The sequence below is a fragment of the Oreochromis aureus genome, linkage group 7, assembly GCF_013358895.1.
Source record: "Oreochromis aureus strain Israel breed Guangdong linkage group 7, ZZ_aureus, whole genome shotgun sequence".
Taxonomy (NCBI): domain Eukaryota; kingdom Metazoa; phylum Chordata; class Actinopteri; order Cichliformes; family Cichlidae; genus Oreochromis; species Oreochromis aureus.
The window spans coordinates 25,413,790-25,426,192 of record NC_052948.1 but is presented as its reverse complement, the minus strand read 5'-3'; the positions used below and the strand labels follow the sequence as shown (position 1 = coordinate 25,426,192).

The following is a 12,403-nucleotide window of genomic DNA, read 5'->3' as shown; positions in this document are numbered from 1 at the left end:
GTGAACAAAATGAAAAAGAAAAGAATAATAATAGGAAGGGGAGAGAAAATAGGGGAAAATATAATAAAAACAAAGGAGCACAAACAGAAAAGAATGATGATTCGCCAACTATCACACCTATACAATCCAAATTTATCTTGGTCAAATATTTACTCTGATACTCACACAGCACATGAATCATCACACTTTTATCTGCTGTCAGTGAAACAAAGGTCAGCTGTGCTCATCGAGCCATCAAGGCATTAAGATAAGATTATTAATAACATCTAATTCACGATAATGCACCAGTGTGATTCTGCATCTCCTTTTATTAATATATCTTTGCTTATTTGTGAATCATTTACAGCCAAAAATATCCCTTGAATCATCCTTAAAATTTGATTAAAGATTTCTTACATTTATTTTCCCTGTATGATTTTTAATTTGTTTTTTAAATCTTCCAGTCTGGATACTGCAGGGGGGAAGACCTGGGTCATGAATAGGTCTTCCCGCATGACAGTGACCCCAAACCCACTGCCAAGGCAACAAAGGAATGGCTATAGAAGAAGCACATTAAGGGCACTGAGTGGCCTAGTCAGTCTCCAGGCCTTAGTCCTATAATAATCTGTGGAGGGAACTGAAGCTTGGAGTTGCTAAGTGGCAGCCAAGAAAACGAAACGATATTTTTGCTAGATTACTCAGTGATTAATTCCAGCTCAGTCGGGGTGCAATGATCAGCTGCATATGTGATACTGTGAGGTTTATCTACAGCCAAGCAAACAAATATTTAGAATAAATAATAAACTCACTTGAATGTATCAGTTCTTTCAAATCAATACTATCTGTACTTTAAATTAAATTAAATAGTTGTTTCCCATACCCTCTTAGACAAAGACTTGTTAATCAGTCTCTCTGAAGAGAGAAGAACAGTGTCACCTGTTAAAGCTAAGCTCAGAGGCTGCAGAGAGAAAGGTGGAGATAAAACATTTAAGGCCCTGCTGCCATTATCGTTACCAACAGGTTGAAAAGGATTTACTCTTACTCCCAAGACACTGCTTCAATCAGACTAAAACCTCCATTCTTAACTCAGTTCTGCACTACACAGACCCATCAGCGCACCAGATTGGAGCTGCTGCCGCTAATTTAAGGAATTATGTTTTCGAGGGTTTAAAGGTCATGGTACTGAGAGTGTGATTGCAGATGCTCCATCTCACATTTTAGTGAGAGCACATCTTGTCATTCAACTAAAATCTGCTTTTCTTCACACTTGAAGAAAATTGAGGATTTGTCAACAACAGTTGTTTTTGTTTCCAATTTTTCCTTTACATGTAATCTGCTTTCTTCTGCCATGATAACTACAGAAATGACATTTTAAGTTCAAAGAACTATTCAGCATGCTGTTCAGTAAAGTTAACTAGTGCTCATTTGAATGCAAAAAACAAGAGCTGGTATGAGCATGTAATAATGTTCATTACATTGTAAGCTACTAATATTTCAATGTGAAAATTTAGATAAGACACCGATTCTGTTCATAATTTTTATGGACAGGATATCTAGGCGTAGCCAAGTGGCGGAAGGCTTTCGCTTGGGTGGTCTCAGGATCTCATCTCTGCTTTTCGCAGATGATGTGGTTCTGTTGGCTTCATCGGGTGATGGCCTCCAGCTCGCACCGGAACGGTTCGCAGCCGAGTGTGAAGCGGTGGGAATGAGAATCAACACCTCCAAATCTGAGGATCATGGTCCTCAGCCGGAAAAGGGTGGAGTGCCCACTCCGGGTTGGGGATGAATTCCTGCCCCAAGTGGAGGAGTTTAAGTATCTAGGGGTTTTGTTCATGAGTGACGGGAGAAGGGAGCGGGAGATCGACAGATTGTTGCTGCGGCCGCAGTGATGCGGACGCTGCACCAGTCTGGTGTGGTGAAGAGAGAGCTGAGCATAAAAGCGAAGGTCTCAATTTACCAGTCGATCTACGTCTCTACAATCACCTATGGCCACAAGCTTTGAGTAGTTGCCAAAAGAACGAGTTTGCAGATACAAGCGGCAGAAATGAGCTTCCTCCGATGGGTGACTGACTCTCCCTTAGAGATAAGGTGAGAAGTTCGACCATCCGGGAGGGGCTCAGAGTAGAGCCGCTGCTCCTTCACATCGAAAGGAGCCAGTTGAGGTGGTTCGGGGATCTGACAAGGATGCCTCCTGGGTGAGGTGGTCCGACATGCCCCACCGGGAGGAGGCCCCGGGGCAGACCCAAAACACGCTGGAGAGATTATATCTCTCGGCTGGCCTGAGAACGCCTTGGTGTTCCCCCGGACAAGCTGTAGGAGGTGGCTGGGGAGAGGGAGGTCTGGGCCTCTCTGCTTAGGCTGCTGCCCCCACAACCCGGCCCCGGATAAGCGGAAGAAGATGGATGGATGGAAGGAAGGAAGGAAGGAAAATTGAAGTAGGGCTCCATGCTGTAAATTTACCTTTACACGTTTCATGTCTACTTGAAGTCTCTCAAAAACTCAGTTTTTATTGTCTGTTCTTTACACTTAAGTATTAATATTCTACTTTATGACAGAATAAAAAGGGGCTCTTTAGATAACACAACACTGAGATCATTGCATCATGTATCGTTGTAAACTTTATTGGGGGTGTTAAATGCAACTGAGCTCCCGTTAAAACCCATCAATCATCTGGCTGTAAAACAATAATGATCCCCTTTAAAATGTTTATAATAACATATCCAAGCCAACAATGCGTTGCGCTCAGTACTTAACACTCAGGACTTGATGTCTTTACATAGTTTAGATATCTCTACTGAGCTGCACATAAGGCTTTAACACTATATTTTGCCATTTTAGAGCATAATTAGTGTGGTAAATTCAGTTGACTGGATATGATTTGAAAAGTCACACACCAGTTTATATATGTCAGAGAGTGTATGTCAGACCATAAAACAAGCCATGAAATCCAAGAAATTGTCTCTACACCTCTGAGACAGAATTATATCAAGACACAGATCAGGGGAACCGTACAGAAACATTTCTGCAGCACTGAAAGTCTGAAAAGCACAGTTGCCACTATCACCTGTGAATCTGGAAGAAGTTTGGAACCAAGAGGACTCTTTCTAATGAATCTGAGCAATTGGGGTAGATTGGGGCATTAGCCAGGGAGATGGCCAAGAACCTGGTGGTCACTCTGACAGAGCTACACTGTTGCTTTGTGGAGAGAAGAGAACCTTCTAGAAGGACAAGCCTTTCTGCAGCACTCTACCAATCAGGCTTGTATGGTTGAGTGGCCAGACAGATGTCACTTGTAAAGGGGACATGACTCCAGCCCACCTGGAGTTTGTCAAAAGGCAACCGAAGGACTCTAAGGCGATGAAAAACAAAATTCTCTGGTCTGATGAAACAAAGGCTGAACTTTTTGGCCTGAAAACCAAGTGTCATGTCTGGAGGAAACCAGGCAGTGCTCATCATCTGGCCAATGCCATCCCTACAGTGAAGCATAATGGTGGTGACAGCATCATGCTGTGGGGATGTTTTTGGCAGCAAGAACTGGTCAGTGTCATGGGAATGATGAATGCAGTAATGTACAGAGACATCCTTGACGATAACCTGCTCCAGACTCCTCTGGACCTTGGACTGGGGTGACGGTTCATCTTCCAGCAGGACAATGACCCTGAGCACACAGCTAAGATAATAAACGAGTGGCTTCAGGACCACTCTGGAACATCAGCCTGATGGAGCTTCTGCAAAGAAAATGGGAGCTTCGAGGCTGTAATTGCTGCCAAAGGTGCTTCAACAAAGTAATGAGCAAAGGCTGTGTTTACTTATCTACATGTTATATTTTTATTTTTAATTTTTATTAAATTTGCTAGAATATTAATTTTCATTTCCTGCATAACAGGAAGAACTAGTACATTAATTGGGACTACCTTCATTAATCTACAGTTGACGCTGTGAACATTCTTATCAACAATAGCTGCATGGGAGTAAAAAAAACAACAACAGCATGTGTGTTCATGATGAGAAAAAGAGAATTATTTAATTCATGTCTGAGTTTTGAAAATTATAACTTCAGATATCACTTAAATCTTTTTCATTTTTTGCTGCTCCTTGCATTCTAGATACTGAAATATTAATTGTGATATGTGAAAAACAACATGCTAATTGCATCTAATATCAGTAGTCACTGTAAACAGTAATCGCTATTGCCATAGTTTGTCTTTACATTACAGCTACTGTGTGTAATGTAATATGACGTTGTAAGATGCTCATCAGTGTTGGATTTATAAGAATGTGAAGGCATTTCACATTATTCTCTACAGACATCAGTAATGAACAGAGGTGACCTTCACTCTCCTGAATCTTTCAATAAACCTCTGAGCTGATTTTATCTCTCAACACAAGAGAAACCCAAACTCTAACATGAACAGAATATATGTGGCCAGGGCCTTTCATTGCTTCCAGTCTTTTTTATCCGCCTCTTTTCTTTATGAAATGGTGAACGAGCTGCATTCATGTAACACTTCTAGTCTAATTAATTGCTGAAAGTTCTTTATACTACAAAGACAATTCACCCATTTATGTGCGCAATTGCTTTTTCCTTAGGGTCATGCTCTGATGGTGAATTAGGAGCAAGTTTTGGGTTCAGTACCTTTCACAGAATGTGATGCAGCCCTGAATAGTTTAATAATAACAGAAGTTTACAATAGCAGCAAAAACAAAGATGAAATGTAACTGACTGTCAACACTTATGCAAAACGCATGTTTTGGATTTATTAGTTATAGTCACACTATCTAACTCTATTACTTAGGATCTTATCACTACTGATAAGAGCACCAGAAATATGTTAATTTTTTAGTACTGTATAGATACAGTAACTACAGCACTATTGAGTTCTTCGTGGTTTACTTAAATGTAAAAAGTTTTCCTCAACCCAGTCATTTTTAGAAGTGTATATGTGAATACACATATATTGGAAAAAGCTTTTAACCTTTTTCCAATATATCATTCAGGTTATTTGAGGGAGTATGACATTTCAGATTATTTCACAGTCATTAATCATTAGTTAAACTCTGGTTCTCTTCCACAGTGTGTCTTTTGTTGTGGCTTACTCCAGTCAGCCCCAACTAGTCATAGCAGATGGCAGCCCGTCCTTGAGCCTGGTTCTACTGGAGTTAATTATTCTGTTAAAAGGAGGTTTTTCCTTCCCACTGTCACCAAGTGCTTACTCATAGGGCTCATCTGACTGTTGACATTTTCTCTCTATTATTGTATTGTTACAATATAAAGCACTTTGAAGTGACATCTAGATAGAATTAAACTGAATTGTATTGAATGAGTCACAGTGATGTAGAGTTGCTATGTAAGTAGCAGCTGTCTAGTGCAAACTGATCAGTTTTAATGTGCTGAGAGTGAGATTTCATGTAGCTGTACACACTTTGAAGCTGTGCTGAGTCCAACAGGCATTCACCGTTACATGAACTCCACTGGGGAGTTAGCTTTCAAAATGAGCATGGTACATTAAAAGCTATGTGACCTGTCATGCTGCAATGAGATGTTAAATTATCTGTTGTGACGTTTAACCCTAACCCTGGCAATTGCCCTAATGTGGTAGCAGATTCAAAGGCAGTTACAGAGTTAATGTGGTTATGCCTCTTTACAGCAGTTGTGTTTTCTGAACAGGCTTGTTCATATGAAAATATAAACAGGCCTTTTACTTTGTGATGTTTGTTATGCGCTAGACGAGTTATTGAGCCAGTGACACTGGAAGTTCTAATTAAGCTTTGGTTAGTTCGCCTGCACACTTGTGTGTATTTTTTTCTTCTTTTTCCCCATTATTGTCTCAGCGAGCAGACAAGATGGTCTGCTCGTTGGATGCTATGATTCACCAGATGCTACACTGTTCCAGGCGAGCTATAGGAACAAATTTAAGGACCCTAATGTTGCATATTATTGAACTGCTAAATATACATACATGAGAGAACCAAAGAACCAATCTGAAATAATGAAACAGGTGGAAGTATTGTACTGGTGCAATGTATGACATTCTTTTGTATAATAATTCGTTGTCTTTCTAAAAAAATGTTTTTTTTATTCTTAAATCAGTGTTTGTGGTGTTCATTGTGAGCTGAAGGGCTTGATGCTCTTATGATGGAGCAGCTACGACCACACGACTTTTTAAATCTAAGTTATGATGGGACACAGATATTTGGGCCAAATTAAAATTTTTTGTAATCTTTTGTCAATGAAACTGTATGATTCTGGGACTGAATACTGGATAATTTATTATTGGATAATAAAAATATTAAGTGAACTGCCAAAGAGCACAAGTGTTCTTCTTACTGAATAAGAAGAACAGAGTTGTTAGGCAACTGTAGCAGCCTCCTGAGGGGCTGACATACAAACATGATCCTAATCTCAAGAAACTGTCACGGTCCCCGTGCCTCACCGGCTGATTCCGTGTTAGGCAACATGTGTTTTGTTCTTGTGCTCTCTCCCTCTTTCCCCGGCCACAGCGGTGCTCACTGTGGGCTCCGCCCCTGGCCCACACACCTGTGCTCATCATCACACCTGGCGCTGGTTACTACAATCAGAAGGGCTTTTTAAGATGGCAGACCTACACTACTCGTCGCTGGAACGTTGAGTCACCCGCGTTAGTGCTTCAGCAATCTGCCTAGTCTGTGAGTTTCCTTGTGATCTAGTGCTAATTGGATTTTCTTTGTGTGTGTGCGTAGATTCCCCCCCGGACCCGTCCTTGTACCCCCGAGTGAGCGAGAGGAGCGACTGGAGTGGAAAAGAGTGGGATTGTTGGTTGAAAGAGCAGAGTGTGGTTTTGGACCCTTCCCCCCCTGGAGCCCCGGACCCCTTCCCCGAGCACCTTGTATATATATAATCACCCGGTGACACCACTGTAAATAAACGCACTATCAGTTTCTGCAAAGGTCTCCTGGTCTGCGCCTGAGTCCGTTTACAAAACCGTGTCAGAAACAAGCCAAATGATAGAAACACACTTTCACATTATAATCTGCCATGAGAATGTCTGAGTAAAATCTGATGGGTTTACATGCCTGAAGAAGCATGTTGCAGTCTTATCAAATGAGATGTAGCTTCTGTAGAGAATTAATTTCATTGTCTCATCAACTACAGTATACTGAGTCCTCTTACTGTGTGTAACTTGACACTTATCTGTATGAAGGAAAAGGATTCTGGAAAAACTGGGAAGGATTCTGGAGTTCCAGAGGGACCGAGGGACCCACTCAACACAGATGTGAGAATGTGTTGCCCCCCTTTTTTCTTTGTTGCTTCTAACGGGCAGAGGAGATACCTTAAATTGTGCAGTGAACATTTCTGATGTAAGCTACAATGAGCTAAATGAGCTAATTCCCTGAAAAATAGGGACACACATTTGTATCCACAAAAATAAAATATATAATTTACACCTGGAGATTGTCACTATCTTGATTTAAATTGCCTCATCTTGTTCCTTTATGTACACTTACTGCTGCTTAGATTCAAGTCAATAAATCTGTTGTTAAATTTGTTGAATTATTGCTTCTGAAACAGTGTAGAATGTCTGACTGACTCATTGTTCAACATTCAAAATTCCCTGCAAATCTGAATCTGACGACAAACATAACTTTGGAAGCTCAGTTTTCACTCTTCTGTGTCTCGCCATTTTTTACAATTAAGAAAGTGCATTATCTTCAGATGTTATTCAACAGGAACACACTGGTCAAAAAAATAACAATATTGTAGGTAGAAGACTCAGTCCCCCCGGCTGCCCCTTGTCATCACAGCTGAGAGGGGGTCAAAGGTCTTAACATCCAGCTTTATGTGACTGCTAAAAAAGAGCTTTTCTCTGTTTACTAATAATAAAGCATTTTTATTCTTAATCAAAGATAAATTACATGATCATATTATAATAACATTATTTTTGATCAATATATAAATGAGAAATGTAGTTTGAGTAAGTAAAATGACTATTCTAATGGCCCTGTTGTGTGTGTGTATGTGTGTGTGCGTGCGTGCGTGCGTGCGTGCGTGCGTGTGTGTGTGTGTGTTTGTGGTGAATGCATAAATGGTGGTTGACAAACACAGAGTTTAAGTATTCCCCTGGATCTGAATTAAAAAGTGAATGTTATGTGCTAAAGATTAATAGATAAATAAAGATAAATAAATAAAGTGGAATTACATAAACTGAAACATTAAGTGAATTATATCCATATGTGATTCAGTGCTTAAATGTGATAGAATTTCTGTGTTAAGAATGAAAAAAGGAACTTTTAATTAATGGATTAAAGTAGTTTAAAGTTGAAATTTTGTCTTAAATCATGTAAGTCAGATCGATAGAGAGAGCATAATAAAGTGTGAGTGGACATCAGATGATTAGATGTTAATAATGTGATTGGATGTCCCCATGGGTGAAGTTAAAAAGATGTGACAACCAGTGGGAGAGGGAGGAGAACAGGTGAGCAATATAAAAGTGAGGTGACGAAGAGTTTTGCGTTTCTTCTCTTTTGTCGTCTGTGAGACGAGCAGTTCAGAAGATGAGATTTAAGAGGTTCACAGTTTAAAATGACAGTAGAGACGCTAAAGGGATCGACCCAGGCCGACCTGTGAACCTGCAAATTGGTTGTATATCTTTTTAAGAAGAATAAACTTGTTGCTTCGAAAGGAATGTATAGGAAAGTCTCACATATCTTTTCTCAGATTTAGTGTGTGACTAGAAAAATGTATAAAAAGGATCAACAGGATCGCCTAGATGAGCACGCGCATAGACTTTCACTGTGTATGATGTTGCTCCCCTGCAAGTAAATAAACACATTAAACTTGCTGCTCATTAAAGTATCTGCTCTGTGTGTCTCACTCTATAAGAACATTTTTGTGACAGCTATCCTCAACGCTCATTTTTACTATGTTAGATGGTCAATTCAGAAGGATTTTGATTTACTTCCACTGAATGCCCAGGGGATGCTGCTTTCCTGTTGGGTGATTATCATGGACTTGGAACAAGAGGATGAGTGCATCTTTGGATCCAGTCGTGCTCCCACCTCTCCTCATGAAAGATAAGGAAAATGCTCAGCGTTAGCTAGATAAGTATAGTTTAAGTGATTTAATTATTGTTTAGTGACTTTTTACTATTTTATTTTCCTTTTGCATTGCTCCTGCTAAATTGCTTTGATAAAATTTCCTGTTCCTTAAAGTCTACATTGCTGACATTCACTTTTTTAGTCTTCAAGGAGCAGTTAAGGTAACAGTCCCTTGGGTTTACGGTATGGGCCTCTAAAACCAGTCCAGATTAACAAGTGCCACGACTGAGAGGGGAGCTGCCATAACAACTGTGACTGATGCAATGTGACCTGCAAGGCTACACAGGTTTTCTCGTATCAGGGCAGGCAGGGAAGACACCTGGACATCAGGCAGTCAGGCTGGGCGAGTCCCTTCACCCACATTGGCTCTGCATTACCTGAGAGGGGGGTGGCTGTAGCTCAGGTGGTAGAGCAGAGCCCCATCTGCTCCAATCTGCATGGCAAGATGCTCTGATTCATCACAGTGTGAATGTTAGGTAGAAAGAGAACAGAAAAAAAGTGCTTGTGTTATTTAATCAGCACTGAAAACTGACTTAGTACTGGAAGGTTTCATTTCTGGTGTCATTAGGATTCTTTTGCTTTTTTCAAGTCAAGTGCACCAAAAATAAATATATTCCTCATAAAGGTTTTTTTACTGCTGTAATTTTCCAAAATGCTTGCATAAAAAGGCAAATTACACATAATTTTACTGATTGAGAGGAAGTGTTAGTGTGAAAGGAGGACTGCATTTCTCTGATGTACATAAGTATGTATGTCAGGGACTGTGACACTTATGCTTAGTCCTCAAGTCTCATGTGCCAGGCTTTTGGGTTTTCATGAATTTATGATTCCTTTTGGGTTCAAAAGTCATTTATAATGGAGTTTTGTTCCTTATTTCTTTTGTAATAAAGGTAAAATAGGTTGTATCATATTTATATATATTGTTTATTTCCCCAGTGACCGTTGTATATGCTTAGCCCATTATCTGAGTCTTCTGAATGGAGTTATATGTAAGTCTGGATTCTATATTTTTTCTTAGTTTTTTTTTAAAGTTGTTGTTCATTCTTAAGGGTTTATTTATAATCTTGTTATCTGAATCTTCTGGTCTTAGTTTTAGTTGCTCTGTCTTTCAGGTTGTATTTGGCTAGTTTTGCTTCCATTCGGTTCTCGAGTCACATCTGTTTTGCCTTTCAGTGATCGCTTGTGTCGAGTTAATCTTGTTCCCCCATTTAGATGTTTAATTTCCAATTTACTTTATTAGTGGTTTGATATTCTGTATCTTCTCTAGCTTAAGTTCATGTCCCTCCCATTATTGATTCCCTGATTGTTTTTAGCTGTGAATTAATCTCCCTGCACTTCTTCCCTCATTACCACGTGTATATATTGTCTCAGTCTTCCTCTGTCATGTTGTCAAGGGAAGACTTAGCTCTGTTTTCCTAGTTTTATGTTTCTAGCGTTCTCTATATATTCTGGGGCTTCGCTCTCAGTTATTATCTATCTCGTGTTCACGATAATCAGCTCATAAGTTAGGTTTTCATGTAACAGAACTCAAATTCAATTTGATTTATATAGAGCCAATTCACAACATTAGTCACCTCAAGGTGCTTTGTACTCGAAGGTAAAGACCCTGCAATTATAAGCTTACAACCCAGTCTCCCATCCAAGTACCAACCCTCCCCCAGTGGGATTAATACAATTTTTAACTGAGGAAGCATACATTTAAAGGCAGTAATATTAATGATAATAATAGCAACAACAACAACAACAAGAAGTTACGACTAAACTGAAGTGTCTTAGATGGAAAAATTATTTCGGTATTTTTTAAAAATAAACTGTAAAAAAAAGTTTTTAAAAAGAATATTAAACGGCAACACCAGCAGACTGTAAAATCCAAAACAGTATAGCTCTGTAGTAGAAACTGAATTACTGCTAATAAAGAGAACATAATCAAGATAAGTCAAGAAACGGTACATAATCACATACATACATCACAAGCAAGTAACGTAAAATGTATTTCTGTCTATAGAAAAATACAACACCAACTTGGTTTTTTGATATTTACTTTAAAATGTGTATATAACACATTTCACCATTCAGAAATTCACATCCTGTTTTCTATAAAAACAAGTACGGTTTATATTTGTCAAAGTGTTTTAAGTTCAAGTTAAAACACGAGCAAAACTAAGTCAATCACATAAAAGCAAGCATGCTAGAAAACAGTAACACCAGAGCCAAATGACATGGAGGGAAAGAGACTCGATGAATCCTCATGATACACATGAGGGTGATTAGGAGAAGTGGAAACACATGTGAACACAGCTGGAGCAAACAAGACATAATGAGACGGGGGAAGCAAAACTAAACATAATGCACACGGGACAGGAGACTATCACAATATAACAGGAAACAGACTGAGACCAGCCACAGGAAACAAGGGAAACACATACTGAGACTCAGACTGACTAAATACAGGGAAGGAGACAGAGACAAGAGTTGGAAGAGAGTGGGGGACAGAGAGGGAGACAGAGGCAGAGAGAGAGAGAGAGAGCGCGAATGGGCGAGAGACAGAGAGTGACACCGAACTTGACATTCATAAACAGACACAATAGACTACACACTGGGGACACAGGGGAGGACACAGCAAGGACAGACTAAGACAGACTGGACACATACCTGGGACAAAGACCCAGGCCCATGAAACTAAACTAATACACCAAGGAGCTAATCATCCCCAGTTCTTAACTTTCAGGGCTGGCAGGTGGACTGCCAGAGCTAAAAATGTTTCTTCAGCCATCTAAAATTTCACTGGTACATGTTTGGCAACAGACTCAGATGTTAAAAAACATATTGGAGATGGGATTTCACAACGGGGCATCCCACTTTATTACTCAGCATGGATCAGATGCAGTCAAACCCAGAAAGTTTGGACCAGAACTTCACATATTTATAAAAGAGAAGACAAAAATGAATTGGTCAAAATTGGGACACTTTCATTTGCAGTATGAAAGGTTTTTTTTAGCCTCACTTTGGGCTTGTTGTTCAGAGAAGCAGAAATTTTGGCACAAGCTTTGGCTCTGTCTCATGTACCCGCATAAAAAAAAAAAACAGCTTACAGTGCTATGTATAGCCTCTGAATAAAGTCTAAAGTGGCCTCATCTGCCAAAATTTCATAAAGTGGGCACCATGTCTTTAAAATGCAAATGAGGATAAAAGAAGAGTGTCTCAGTTGCAGGAATCATTCAAACAGAGCTTGTCTTGCAATGGTTAAGTTTATGGGGTGTTTCCAGTCACTGCAGTATGTGTAGGAGACAGACAGGGCATCATCAGAAGTCTTTTAGACACCATGTCTTTAGGTTTTGATGCTATTGTT

The 12,403-nt window shown here is 39.7% G+C and overlaps 1 protein-coding gene across 1 annotated transcript in view; it reads right to left on the bottom strand.

Moving 5' to 3' along the window:
• Positions 1–12,403, bottom strand: part of LOC116319279 (metabotropic glutamate receptor 8) — a 110,826-nt gene that overhangs the window by 30,719 nt on the left and 67,704 nt on the right. The gene's annotated exons all lie outside the window — the stretch shown is intronic.